The sequence below is a fragment of the Oryx dammah genome, unplaced genomic scaffold, assembly GCF_014754425.2.
Source record: "Oryx dammah isolate SB20612 unplaced genomic scaffold, SCBI_Odam_1.1 HiC_scaffold_27, whole genome shotgun sequence".
Taxonomy (NCBI): domain Eukaryota; kingdom Metazoa; phylum Chordata; class Mammalia; order Artiodactyla; family Bovidae; genus Oryx; species Oryx dammah.
This window is the reverse complement of record NW_024070211.1, coordinates 89,003,404-89,015,615: the sequence shown is the minus strand read 5'-3', so window position 1 is coordinate 89,015,615 and position 12,212 is coordinate 89,003,404. Positions and strand designations below refer to the sequence as shown.

The 12,212-nt window shown below is 40.8% G+C and overlaps 1 protein-coding gene across 2 annotated transcripts in view; it reads right to left on the bottom strand.

The window, feature by feature from the left end:
- Positions 1-12,212, bottom strand: part of LYPD6B (LY6/PLAUR domain containing 6B) — a 241,202-nt gene that overhangs the window by 21,083 nt on the left and 207,907 nt on the right. For both annotated transcript variants that reach the window (XM_040229011.1, XM_040229010.1), the window contains exon 2: positions 8,560-8,618. The gene's annotated coding sequence lies outside the window, so the exon portion shown is untranslated. The remainder of the gene's footprint in view (positions 1-8,559; positions 8,619-12,212) is intronic.

The window sequence follows — 12,212 nt, the reverse complement described above, 5'->3', positions numbered from 1 at the left end:
AGATAGACTAACTGGACAGAACCTCTTCAAGAGAGCTGCAGGCACAGAGGTGTTGGTGCTGTTAACGCGCCATGCCACCCGCAGAACTGCCCAGATGTAAACCGAGTGGCAGCAGAGGCTAGGCACGGAAGACATTGTTTTTTATGTTCCCCATCCGTGCTTGCTGTACTGAACTCATGTCTTTCAATAGCCAATCAAAGTTCTCATAATAGAAATCTAGGCTGAAATGTCCAACAGCTGGCTAAGGACCCATTATTCTACAACTGTTGAGTAGAGGAGAACAATCCAAATATGCCTTCTCTAACACATGGCATATAGAAATCAACTGAGAAAATTTAGCTTTCAAGGTCACTAGACATGCAAGTGACAGCAAGCACTTTTGACTGCATTTAGCCTCAGCAGACATAGAAAAATGACCATAGAAATAAAGTATGTATACTGATGTGTGTCTCATTTGAATCTCTCTGTATATATTCTAACATGATGGAATATCTGTACCAAAACAGAAATCTTAGATGATAATTTCATCTGGATATGTGTGTATATGTGTATATATGTATGTGCATATATGCAGATGTACATATATATCTTATGAATGAAATAAGTGCTTAAGCGCTATGACAAAGTGACCCTGAGCATGTGTTCTTGCTAAGTCTCTTCAGTCATGTTCGACTTTTTGTGATCCTGTGGATCACAGCCTGCCAGGCTCCTCTGTCCATGGGATTCTCCAGGCAAGAATACTGGAGTAGGTTACCAAGCCCTCCTCCAGGGGATCTTCCCCTCCCAGGGATCTAACCTGCGTCTCTTAAATCTCCTGCATTGTCAGGCGGGTTCTTTACTACCAGCGCCACCTGGGAAGCCCCTGGCACTCTGTGTAAGAGACTGTATTACCAATCTCATCAGCTGCTTTCAGCATCCACACGGTTATTTTTCATTTGGGAAAGCTTGAGGATGCAGAACTGTTGCTATGCATTTGTCCTGTCTTTCTTCTGTCCTGAGGCTTTATGTCATGGACCATGGTTTATAGAACTAGCTCAAATTATTCCTGATTCTATATCTAAAATTGTATGGCACAAGAACATGTTCATGGCTATCATTCTAAAACAGGAGGCCATTTGAAAACCCACAATAAACTACATGCAATGGCAAAAGAATATCATGCTAACTTTTGCACAGTCACAAATTCCAGAACTGATTATTCAAAGAACTCTCTGGAAGGTAACAAGCTTATAAAAGCAATTCTAGTAAAAAAAAAAAAAAAAATTCTGCATTCTACATATATAACAAAGTTACAGCATGTCACTTGCCCTATAAATTGTCACTATTACCACTTGGAGCAGAAGGAAGTGTACACATAAAGATATATATGTGCATCATTTTATATTCCCAGAGGAAATTGAAAAATTATAGGCATTAAATAGTGTTTTAATTGCACCATGAAAAATGACATTTAAGCAACGGTTCACAGTCCCACAAAGGTCAAGTCAAGTGTATGTGCTGCCTAGTCTAGCGCGGGGAGAATGGCTTTTAGAGGCGCTCAGGCCTGGGAGCAATTTCTGACCCTGCCATTAGTGGGACCTGCCACCTCTGGCTGATTCCTCTACTGTTCTGAGACTCAGGTTCCTATCAGTAAAACAGATATTAAATATCTATTTTGCACAGAGTTGTGGGAATTAAAGGAGAATGACTAAGTCCCTATACATTGTTGGTTTAATTATCAAACTATTAAATAAGTATTAAACACTAAAATTAGAAGGGGGTGGAATGATTGGGAGATTGGGATTGACTTATATACACTACCATGTTCTAAATAGATAACCAACAAGGACTGTATAGCACAGGGAACTCTATTCACTGCTCTATGGTGACTAAATGGGAAGGAAATCCAGAAAAGGGGATATGTGTATATGTATGGCTGACTGGCTTTGCTGTACAGCAGAAACTAACACAACATTATAATGCAACCGTACTCAAAAAAAATCTAAAATTAGAGATTTATGGTTCCTTAATGCATTACATACCAGCCAATATGATTAAGATTATACCATATCTGGGCCAGATTTAAGACAAATTCAATACACCTATTTTCAGCTCTCAAATGCTATGATTATCTAAGTATATATGAGAGAAGAATGTAAAACTCCTCTGAAGATGAGTTTTAAGAAAACTACTCTAAATATATATGAGCACAATATTTAGGCCTCAGTGGAGTATTTTCACTTATCTGCTTTCTGATAAATCTATATTCTTTGTCTATTCAGTTCCGTTAAGTCACTCAGTGGTGTCTGACTCTTTGCAACCCCATGAACCACAGCACGCCAGGCCTCCCTGTCCATCACCAGCTCCCAGAGTCCACCCAAACGCATGTCCATTGAGTTGGTGATGCCATCCAGCCATCTCATCCTCTGTCATCCCCTTCTCCTCCTGCCTTCAATCTTTCCCAGCATCAGAGTCTTTTCAAATGAGTCAACTCTTCACATCAGGTGGCCACAGTATCGGAGTTTCAGCTTCAGCATCAGTCCTTCCAATGAACACCCAGGACTGATCTCCTTTAGAATGGACTGGTTGGATGTCCTTGCAGTCTAAGGGACTCTCAAGAGTCTTCTCCAATACCACAGTTCAAAAGCATCAATTCCTCAGCGCTCAGCTTTCTTTAGAGTCCACCTCTCACATCCATACATCTTTGTCTATGCTCATAAATAAAAACAGTTCTCATAAAGTGTGCTTTTAAAAGCAACAGGCTCCCTAGAGTCTGTCATACAAAGTAAAATAAGTCAGAAAGAGAAAAACAAATATTGGATATTAATGCACACATACGAAATCTAGAAAAATGGTATTGATGAACCCAGGATTGGGATGGGAGATATAGAGATGAGAATTGTAGGATGGGAATGGAGACATAGAGACCAGACTTGTGGTCACTGTGGTGTGGGAAGGAGAGGGTGGGACAAATTGAGAGAGCAGTGTCGACATATACAGACTATCATGTGTAAAATAGATAATTAGCAGGAAGCTCAGCTCAGTGCTCCTTCATGACCTAGAGGGGTGGGATGGTGAGTGGGTAGGAGCAGAATTCAAGAGGGAGGGGATATATGCATACATATGGCTGATTCATGTTGCTGTATAGCAGAAACACAACATTGTAAAGCAATGATACTGCAATTAAAATCTTTTTAATTTTTAAAAAAATTCAAAAAAAGAATAAAAGAGCAGTAGACTCTGTGCTTGCATTTCTCACTCTTCTTTAAAGAATTTACTACTTTGCCCAATGGAATAGTCTCCACCCTGGAAAACGCTTGGGGTTTGTTTGGGGATACAAAATTGCCCTTCCTTGCTGAGCACTGGAGTGGGAATTGCAGCTCCAATTCTTGCTTAGAGATGAGCTAAAGATCTCTAAATGCCTCACACACACAGGCATTACCTTTAAAAAAAAAAAAAAGCTTTTTCATCTTTTCCACCAACAGAATTTCCATTTCCATGTTGACTGTTCATTTAGATTTTAGGTGAACACGTGAAGATTGTGAGAGCTCTGTTCTCAACAACTAAAGCTCTGCCCATTGCTGGCCTAGTGTATTCACATGTGGTTCAACACATAGTAGGTTGGGCCTTAAATATGCTCCGACTACATGACGTTCCCAAGCTATCCTAAAAGGGTGAAAGGGACTGAACCCTGCTGGGCTTTCATCTCTTGCTCCTCCAGCCCCACCATCCAGCCTTGTCCACCCTGATCTGTGCCCTGCGAAGCCAAGCTACGATGACTGGGCACACAATTCCCTTTCCTACGGGCTCTCGACTTGATTTGGCCAGTGGCAGGAACTGGCAGACTGGAGAGTGGGCAGAGAGTGAGACTGAGGTATCTACTCCCCTGCCAGGCTGTCGTCATGTCTCTCAGCTGTCAGATCCCTAACTTCATAGCTACCTTCTCCTGGGTTCCAGTAACCATTTTTTCTTATCCGAGGCTCAGATGGTAAAGAATCTGCCTGCAATGCAGGGGAACCCAGGTTCAATCCCTGGGTTGAGAAGATCCCCTGGAGAAGGGAAAGGCTGCCCACTCCAGGATTCTTGCATGGAGAATTCCATGCTCAGAGGAGCCTAGTGGGCCACAGTCTATGCAGTGGCAAAGAGTCAGACACGACTGAGCAACTCACAGCTTCAGGCCTGTAGGAGAGAAATGGCTTCTCTCTGTTGCCATCTCTGAAGGCTGGGACTGTCCTTTGTTGATATCCCTAAACCCAGCTCAAACCACTGTAAATAGCCCCTTATTCATTCAATAACACCAATCTGAATATGCCATCTGGTTCCTTCCAGGACCCTGACGAAGCTGTGAATCTAGTCGCAAAACACTAGGAAGTGAGTCACACTGAACCAAAGTGTCAGGCACCGTAGGAATAGCTGCAGTGACTAAATAATACCTCTTTACCAGGAGAGTATAAGAGCAACTGTTACAACTGGAGTTATGCTACAAACTAATCAAGGGGAGAATGAAGGCTTTAGAAAGAAAATGAGAATATTAACAAGAAAAATCTAGCTGAAAAATATTTTATAATCCCATGCAAATATCATAAGTCCACCAAAACGCATCTTTTTCCTTGCTCTTATGATCACTAAAGAACATCATGAAATAAAGAGAAAGAGAAGGAGGTGAAATTCCTGAACCTTATTTAATAAAAGAGCTGAGAAAAATGAACACATTTTGATGAACACAGCACTGGGGCCCATGGAAGCTTTAGTGTATTCAAAGCGGTACTCTTACTACATCATAGAACCTGACACAGAAATGTAAGTTTATTTAAACACAAACATTTCACTGAGGAAGGGGGAAAGCTGGGGGGGTAGGAAGACCCTGAGCTCACCTCCTCTCATGAGCACAGCAAAACAACAACTATCTTCAAAACAACCATCCATAAAAAATGACTGGAACCCACCAGAAAAGATGTTCTCCAACTAAAGACATAAAGAAGGAACCACAACAAGACAACTAGGAAAGGCAGACTCAAGATACAATCAAATCCACACCCCTGAGTGGTTGGCCCCCAGACTGGAGAATTATATTGTACAGGTTCTCCCAAAAGGCGTAAGAATTCTGGACCCATGTCCAACTCCCCAGCCTGCATGGTCCTGCATCAGGAAGACCATCCGCTAGAGCAGTAGTCCCCAGACTTTTGGGCACCAGACTGGTTTCACGGAAGACAGTTTTTCTGCGGGCCGGCGGGAGAGGGGGAAAGTTTTGGGATGATTCAAGTGCAAATGATAACATTTACTGTGCACTTGATTTCCAGTCTAATGCTGCTGCTGATCTGACAGGAGGTACCAGTCTGTGGCCCAGAGGCTGGGGACCTCTGCCCTGGAGCATTTGACTTTGAAGGCTAGTAGGGCTTAATTTCAGGAGCTTCACAGTACTGGGGAAATAAAGACTTCACTCTTAAAAGGGCTACACAGAATTACACATACAACCAGGACCTAAGACAAAAGAAGTAATTTGATAGGCACCCGTGCCAGATCTCCTTGCTTAAGAGAGTCACCCAGAAAGATGGGAGGTGGCTGCTGCTCACCGAGGGGATGTAGACACTAGTCACAGCCATAATGGGGAACATTCCACACATGAATACTGCGGCTGGCAGCACAAAAGATCCCAAATAGTAAAAACAATCGAGAAAGAAGAACAGAGCTGGAGGAATCACATGCCTTAACTTCAGACTATATTACAAAGCTACAATAATCACAAGCTGGAATCAAGATTGCCAGGAGAAATATCAATAACTTCAGATATGCAGATGATACCACCCTTATGGCAGAAAGTGAAGAAGAACTAAAGAGCTTCTTGATGAAAGTGAAAGAGGAGAGTGAAAAAGCTGGCTTAAAATTCAACAGTCAAAAAACCAAGCTCATGGCATCCAGTCCCATCACTTCATGGCAAATAGATGGGGAAACAATGGAAACAGTGACCAACTTAATTTTCTTGGGCTCCAAAATCACTGCAGATGGTGACTGCAGTTATGAAATTAAAAGACCCTTGCTCCTTGGAAGAAAAGCTATAAGAAACCTAGACAGTGTATTAAAAAGCAGAGACAATACTCTGCCAACAAAGGTCCACATAGTCCAAGCTATGGTTTTTCCAGTAGTCATGTATGGATGTGAGAGTTGGACCATAAAGAAGGCTGAGCGCCAAAGAACTGATGCTTTCAAACTGTGGTGTTAGAGAAGACTCTTGAGAGTTCCTTGGACTGCTAGGAGATCAAACCAGTCAGTCCTAAAGAAATCAACCCTGAATATTCATAGGAAGGATTGATGCTGAAGCTGAAGCTCCCATATCCTGCCCACTTGATGTAAAGAGTCAATTCATTGGAAAAGACCCTGATGCTGGGAAAGTTGAAGCCAGGAGGAGGAGGAGATGACAGAGGATGAGATGGTTGGATGGCATCACCAACTCAATGGACATGAGTTTCAGCAAGCTCTGGGAGATGGTGAAGGGCAGAGAAGCCTGGCATGCTGCAGTCCATGGGGTCGCAAAGAGCTGGACACGACTGAGTGACTGAACAACAACAGTAATCAAAACACTGTGATACTAGCACAAAAACATATAGATCAATGGAAGAGGGCAGGAAGTCCAGAAATAAACCCACTTACTTATCATCAATAATAATCTACTTGAACTTTGATAAAGATGGTAAAAATATACAATGGGGAAAAGACAATTTCTTCAATAGGTGAAAACTGGACAGCTACATGTAAAAGGATGAAATTAGAACATTCTGTCACACCACATACAAAAATAAACTCAAACTGAATTAAAGACCTAAAAGTAAGACCAAAACCTTAAAACTCTTAGAAGAAAACATAGGCAGAACACACTTTGATATAAATCACAGCGATATTTGTTGGGTCTGTCTCCTAAATTAAAGGTGATAAAAGCAAAAATAAACAAATGGAACCTAATTAAACTGAAAAGATTTTGTGCAGCAAAGGAAACAACTGAAAAACAAAAAGACAACCTACTGAAAGGAAGGAAATATTTGCAAATGACATGACTGATAAGGGATTAATAACCAACATATGTAAACAGCTCAAAGGACTCTATAAAAAAAATAAACAACCCAATTAAAAAATGAGCAGAAGAACTTGATAGCCATTTTTCCAAAGAGGACATGCAGATGGCCAATAGGAACATGTAAAGAAGCTCCACATTGCTAATATAAGAGAAATACAAATCAAAAGCACAATGAGATGTCACCTCACACCTGTCAAAATGACTATCAACAAAAATAATACAAATAGCAAATGTTGGTGAGGATGTGGAGAAAAGGGAACCCTCATACATTGTTGGTGGGAGTGTAAATTGGCGCATCCACTGTGGAAAACAGTATAGAGGTTTCTCAAAAAACTAAAAATAGAACTACTATATGACCCAGCAATTCTACTCCCAGGTATTACTGAAAAAAATTTAAAAGTCACTAGTTGAATAAGATGCATGCACCTCAATGTTCACAGCAGCATTATTTACAGCTGCTGAGTCGGGAAAGCAACCTGAGTGTCCATCAACAGATGAACTGATAGAGAAGTGGTACATACATACAATGGAATACTGCTACTGCTAAGTCGCGTCAGTCGTGTCCAACTCTGTGCAACCTCATAGACAGCAGCCCACCAGGCTCCCCCGTCCCTGGGATTCTCCAGGCAAGAATACAGGAGTGGGTTGCCATTTCCTTCTCCAATGCATGAAAGTGAAAAGTGAAAGCAAAGTCACTCAGTCGTGTCCGACTCTTAGTGACCCCATGGACTGCAGCCCACCAGGCTCCTCCGTCCATGGGATTTTCCAGGCAAGAGTACTGGAGTAGGGTGCCATTGCCTTCTCCACAATGGAATACTACTCAGCCATAAAAAGAAAATAAAATTTTGCCATTTGCAGCAACATGGATGAACTTGGAGGGCATACGCTAAATGAAATATGCCAGAAAGATACAATACATGCTATCAGTTATATGTGGACTCTGAAAAATATAACAAACTAGTGAATATAACAAAAAAGAAGCAGACTCACAGATGTAGAGACAAATTAATGGCTACAAGTGGAATCAGGTGAGAAGGGCAGCACGGAGGAGAGGTGGGAGCAGGGGGGCTGTGTGTGAGAAGTGGGAGGTACAAACTATTCGGTTTAAAATATTGTAAACTAAAAAAATAAAAAAGTAGGCTCAAGGCTGTGTTGTACAAGGCAATATAGCCAATATTTTCTAATAACTATAAATGCAAAGTAATCTTTAAAAACTCTATATTTTTAAAATTAAAATAAATTCACTGAAAACCAGAATTCCATATTAACACAATTATGATTTGCCCTATTCTCTTTCCTTAAAATGTTGTGTTTCAATAAACAACACTATTTTTATGTGACAATGGGCTTGTCACTTAAATGAAGGACTTTCTCCTGAACTTCCTCTGATTTTTCTCTGGTTACCTCTCACCTTCCACAGTCCAGAAACTTCCTATTGGGATAATGGTCTTAGCAGCCTTATTTGCCCAGAGAAGCCATTTACTTCACCTTCCAAATCTACTCGTACTCACCCTTCTTAATTTTCTCTTTACCTCTTCTTTTACTTCCTGCTACTCTCACCCAAGGACACCTAAAAAAAAAAAAAAAAAGAAAAAGGTTCAGCTTGAAACGTACATTGAGATCTCATCCATATTCTGTACCAATTTCCAGACCATAAAACTCCTTATTGGCAGAGACAGTGTTCTATGATAATGCCTAAAATAGTCCCTTTTACCTTGTGCTTAAAATAAAGCACACCTTGAAAGTACTTTGTAAAACAGCTTCATGCAAATACAGAAGTCAAAGAGGCCAAAAGAGGGGTCCCTTTTCTTTTCCCCTTTTGTTAATGAACACAAAGATTCTTTTCCCTGAAACACCTAAGAGAGAAAGCTAGGTTAGGGATTTGGTAAGAGTGGCATCTGGAAAGTGAGGGGGGCTGGGGGAGCCCCAATGACTCTTATTGTTTAAACCATGCTAGAATGTGAAGCCGACTATAACCAACGCCCAGCTCTCACCACTGATGGCAAAAGTGACTTCTTGTCCAAAGAGTCACAAATCTGAGTTACTGTCTTCCAAGGAGGCCAACAGCCACTCCAGCAGCCAGCTCAGTGCGTGCACCTCAGGCCTGCCACTCCTCGCTAACCTCCTCCTGCCCCCACCACAGTTGCTTGCTACCATTCGCACAGGGTAGACACTCAGTAAGGAACTGTTGAATATGCCCGAACAAGGATGACTTCACCCATTCATTCAGTTTGAAAAGTCCACTCCCCTGACTCTGATGATGACCGATTTCCATTTACCCTTCGGCATCTGCGTCTGGGCAGCGGGCAACTCATGGCTGTGCAGCCTCAAATTATCAGTCACTATATCATGACTCATCAGCAAAGAACTTTCCCATCAGAACCTAATTAAGGTTCCCCACATCCCTGTGAGGTAAGCGGGTATGCTCTCCTGCAGTTTATAAGGAGGAAATTGGGGATGAAGAGGTTACCGGCTCTGTCAAAGGTTATTAAGGGTGTCTGCCAGGGATGAGGTCATTCCACAGTCATGCTGCTGCAGTCTTTCCACTCACTATGGATCCAAGTCTTTGCCTTGTGCTGTGACCACCTTATCATTCTCTGGACTTTTGTGATGGTGCAGACAGAGTCCAGCAGATACATGCATTTCAAAAGGAAAAAAAAAAGGTATTATGGTATACCCTCCTGGTGGCTTACTAGTAAAGACTCTCCCTGCCAGTGAAGGTGACAAAAGTGAGGCAGGTTCAACTCCTGGGTTGGGAAGATCCCCTGGAGTATGAAATGGCAACTTGCTCCAATGTTCTTGCCTGGAAAATCCCATGGACAGAAAAGCCTGAAGGGCTACAGTCTATAGGGTCAAAAAGAGTCAGACATGACTTAGCGACTAAACTATAAGAAGAAAGTGTGCCCTTGCTAAATACTTCAGATGTCTCTTCCCATAATAACTCATATTAGAAGTCCTCTCTCAGATACTTTCCAGTAAAAGTATCTTGTTAGGTAGAACTAATACTGTCTCCTGGAAAGAGGGTTCAGAATAAAACATCTTCATCCTTTTCCTGAGAAAGGGACAATAAGGTTCACTCCTGCTACTTCAGAGGCACAAGCCAGCACACAGGCAGCCTTGGAGTTCAGGGTTATTGCCTGTTCAGGTTTGTGAACTTCCCAGAGCACAATGATCGCACAGTCTCCCCAACACACTTCAGCCAGGCCCTCTTGGATCTTCAGCAGGCTTTATGTCTCTGATGGGTTTTCTAGGGCAGGAACACAGCAAATACTGCAACTTCCTCTACCACCGGCCTTTCTGACTTTGCCAAAGAGAACCAGGATTATCTGCTTCCAAGGGAGAAGCACGTTTCCACCACCAAAACCATGTCCTTTTTGCTTCGCCAGTTCTGCTTCCTCCTCCTAGCTGCAGATGAGGACCCTTCCCAGGTTTCCAGCTTTTATGTTATTACTATTTACTTTCCCACAGTGTGATTATTGTTACTTTTCTTAGGGACCAGATTTATGCTCACACATTGTACTCCCACTCCTTGTTGATTTGTAAGTCACCAGACCCATCCCTGATCTGAGGAGGCTGGACTGTATATTTCTGCCATTTTACATAGCATGAACTGGAGTAGATTACTTACTATTTCATTTGGGGAATGACTAGTTCAGAAAGACAACAAAACATGGTCTAATGCCACAGTAATTAAAACAGTGCAGCAGCAGCATTTGAGTAGACAAACGGAACAGAATAGAAAGTCTGGAAAACAGACTGAAATACATGTGAGAGTCTGTTATATGGAGAAAACAGCATCTAAAACCAGTAAGATAAGAATAAACTTTAAGAAGCTGAGTTGGGATAACTGGGTACATACATCATACTGCACACACACAAAACAAAGCCATAAATGTTCCAGAAAAGAAAATTTGAACACAGATTGGTACTGGATAATCTTAAGGGATCATTGGTGTAATAATGAAATAGAAATTATATCCTAAAAAGTTTGACATGTTATTGATATATATTGATGTACTTACAAAGAAAATATAATGTCTGGGGTTTGCTTTAAATATTCTGAAAATGGGTGGGAGAGTAAGATAAAATAATACTGGCAAAATATTCTGAATTGTTGAAGTTGAACGACAGGTAGTTGGGGTTCATTATACTATTTTCTCTAATTTGTCTATGTTTATAATTATCTGTAATAAAATATCTTAAAAATACAAGAAAATATAAATGACTTCCTTGGAGTGGGGAAAGGCCATTCTGACTATGATTAAAAATTTAGAATGTATTAAAAAGTTTGAAAATTCAATTACATTAAGCAACAATAATTTCTGTATGACAAAAAAACCATAAGTTAAAAGAAAAGCAAATAACCTGGGGGAAATATTTTCAACTCATGTCACAGACAAAACAATGGATAATCTCACTAACATTGAAAATGTGTAAGAAAATTATCAGCAACCCAACAGAAAAATTAGTAAAGGACATTAATAGATATTTTGTGGGAAAAAATGAATAAAATGGCCTTTAAACAACATGATGTAAGCTGACCATCTTTTCAAACAGAAAAAATATAAATTAAAACTATACTTTATAAATTCCAAATTTTGACTTGTCTGATCGATAAAAATGTTTCCTAACACTCTTTTGAGGAGCCCATAGGAAATCAGTCTTTTCATACACTGCTGGAGGGAATGTGACTCCAAGGAGCAATTTGGAAACATTATTAAAATTTCAAATGCATTTACCCTTGACCCAAAATCTCACTTCTGGGAATTTTTTCTACAGATGTTCTGCTTTCATGCAAAATAATATACTGCCATGATAGTCTTTGGAGCCTTGTTTATAATAGCAAATGATTGGACAAAACCCTAAGCGTCCATCAAAAGAGTATGTGTGTGTGTGTAGGGGAGTGTATACCTATATATATACACCTAAAATGGAATATGATGCAGCCATTTGAAACAATGGGATTTCCCTGGCTGTCCAGCGGTTAAGACTCTATACTTCCACTGCAGGGGGCAGAGGCTTTATCCCTGGTCGGGGAACTAAGATCTTGCATGTTGCATGGCACAGCTAAAAAAAGAAAAAAAAGGAGATACTCCCTATATTCTGCACTGAAAAAGTTCTAGGAGATATATATATATATATATATGAATAGAGATAGTTATAA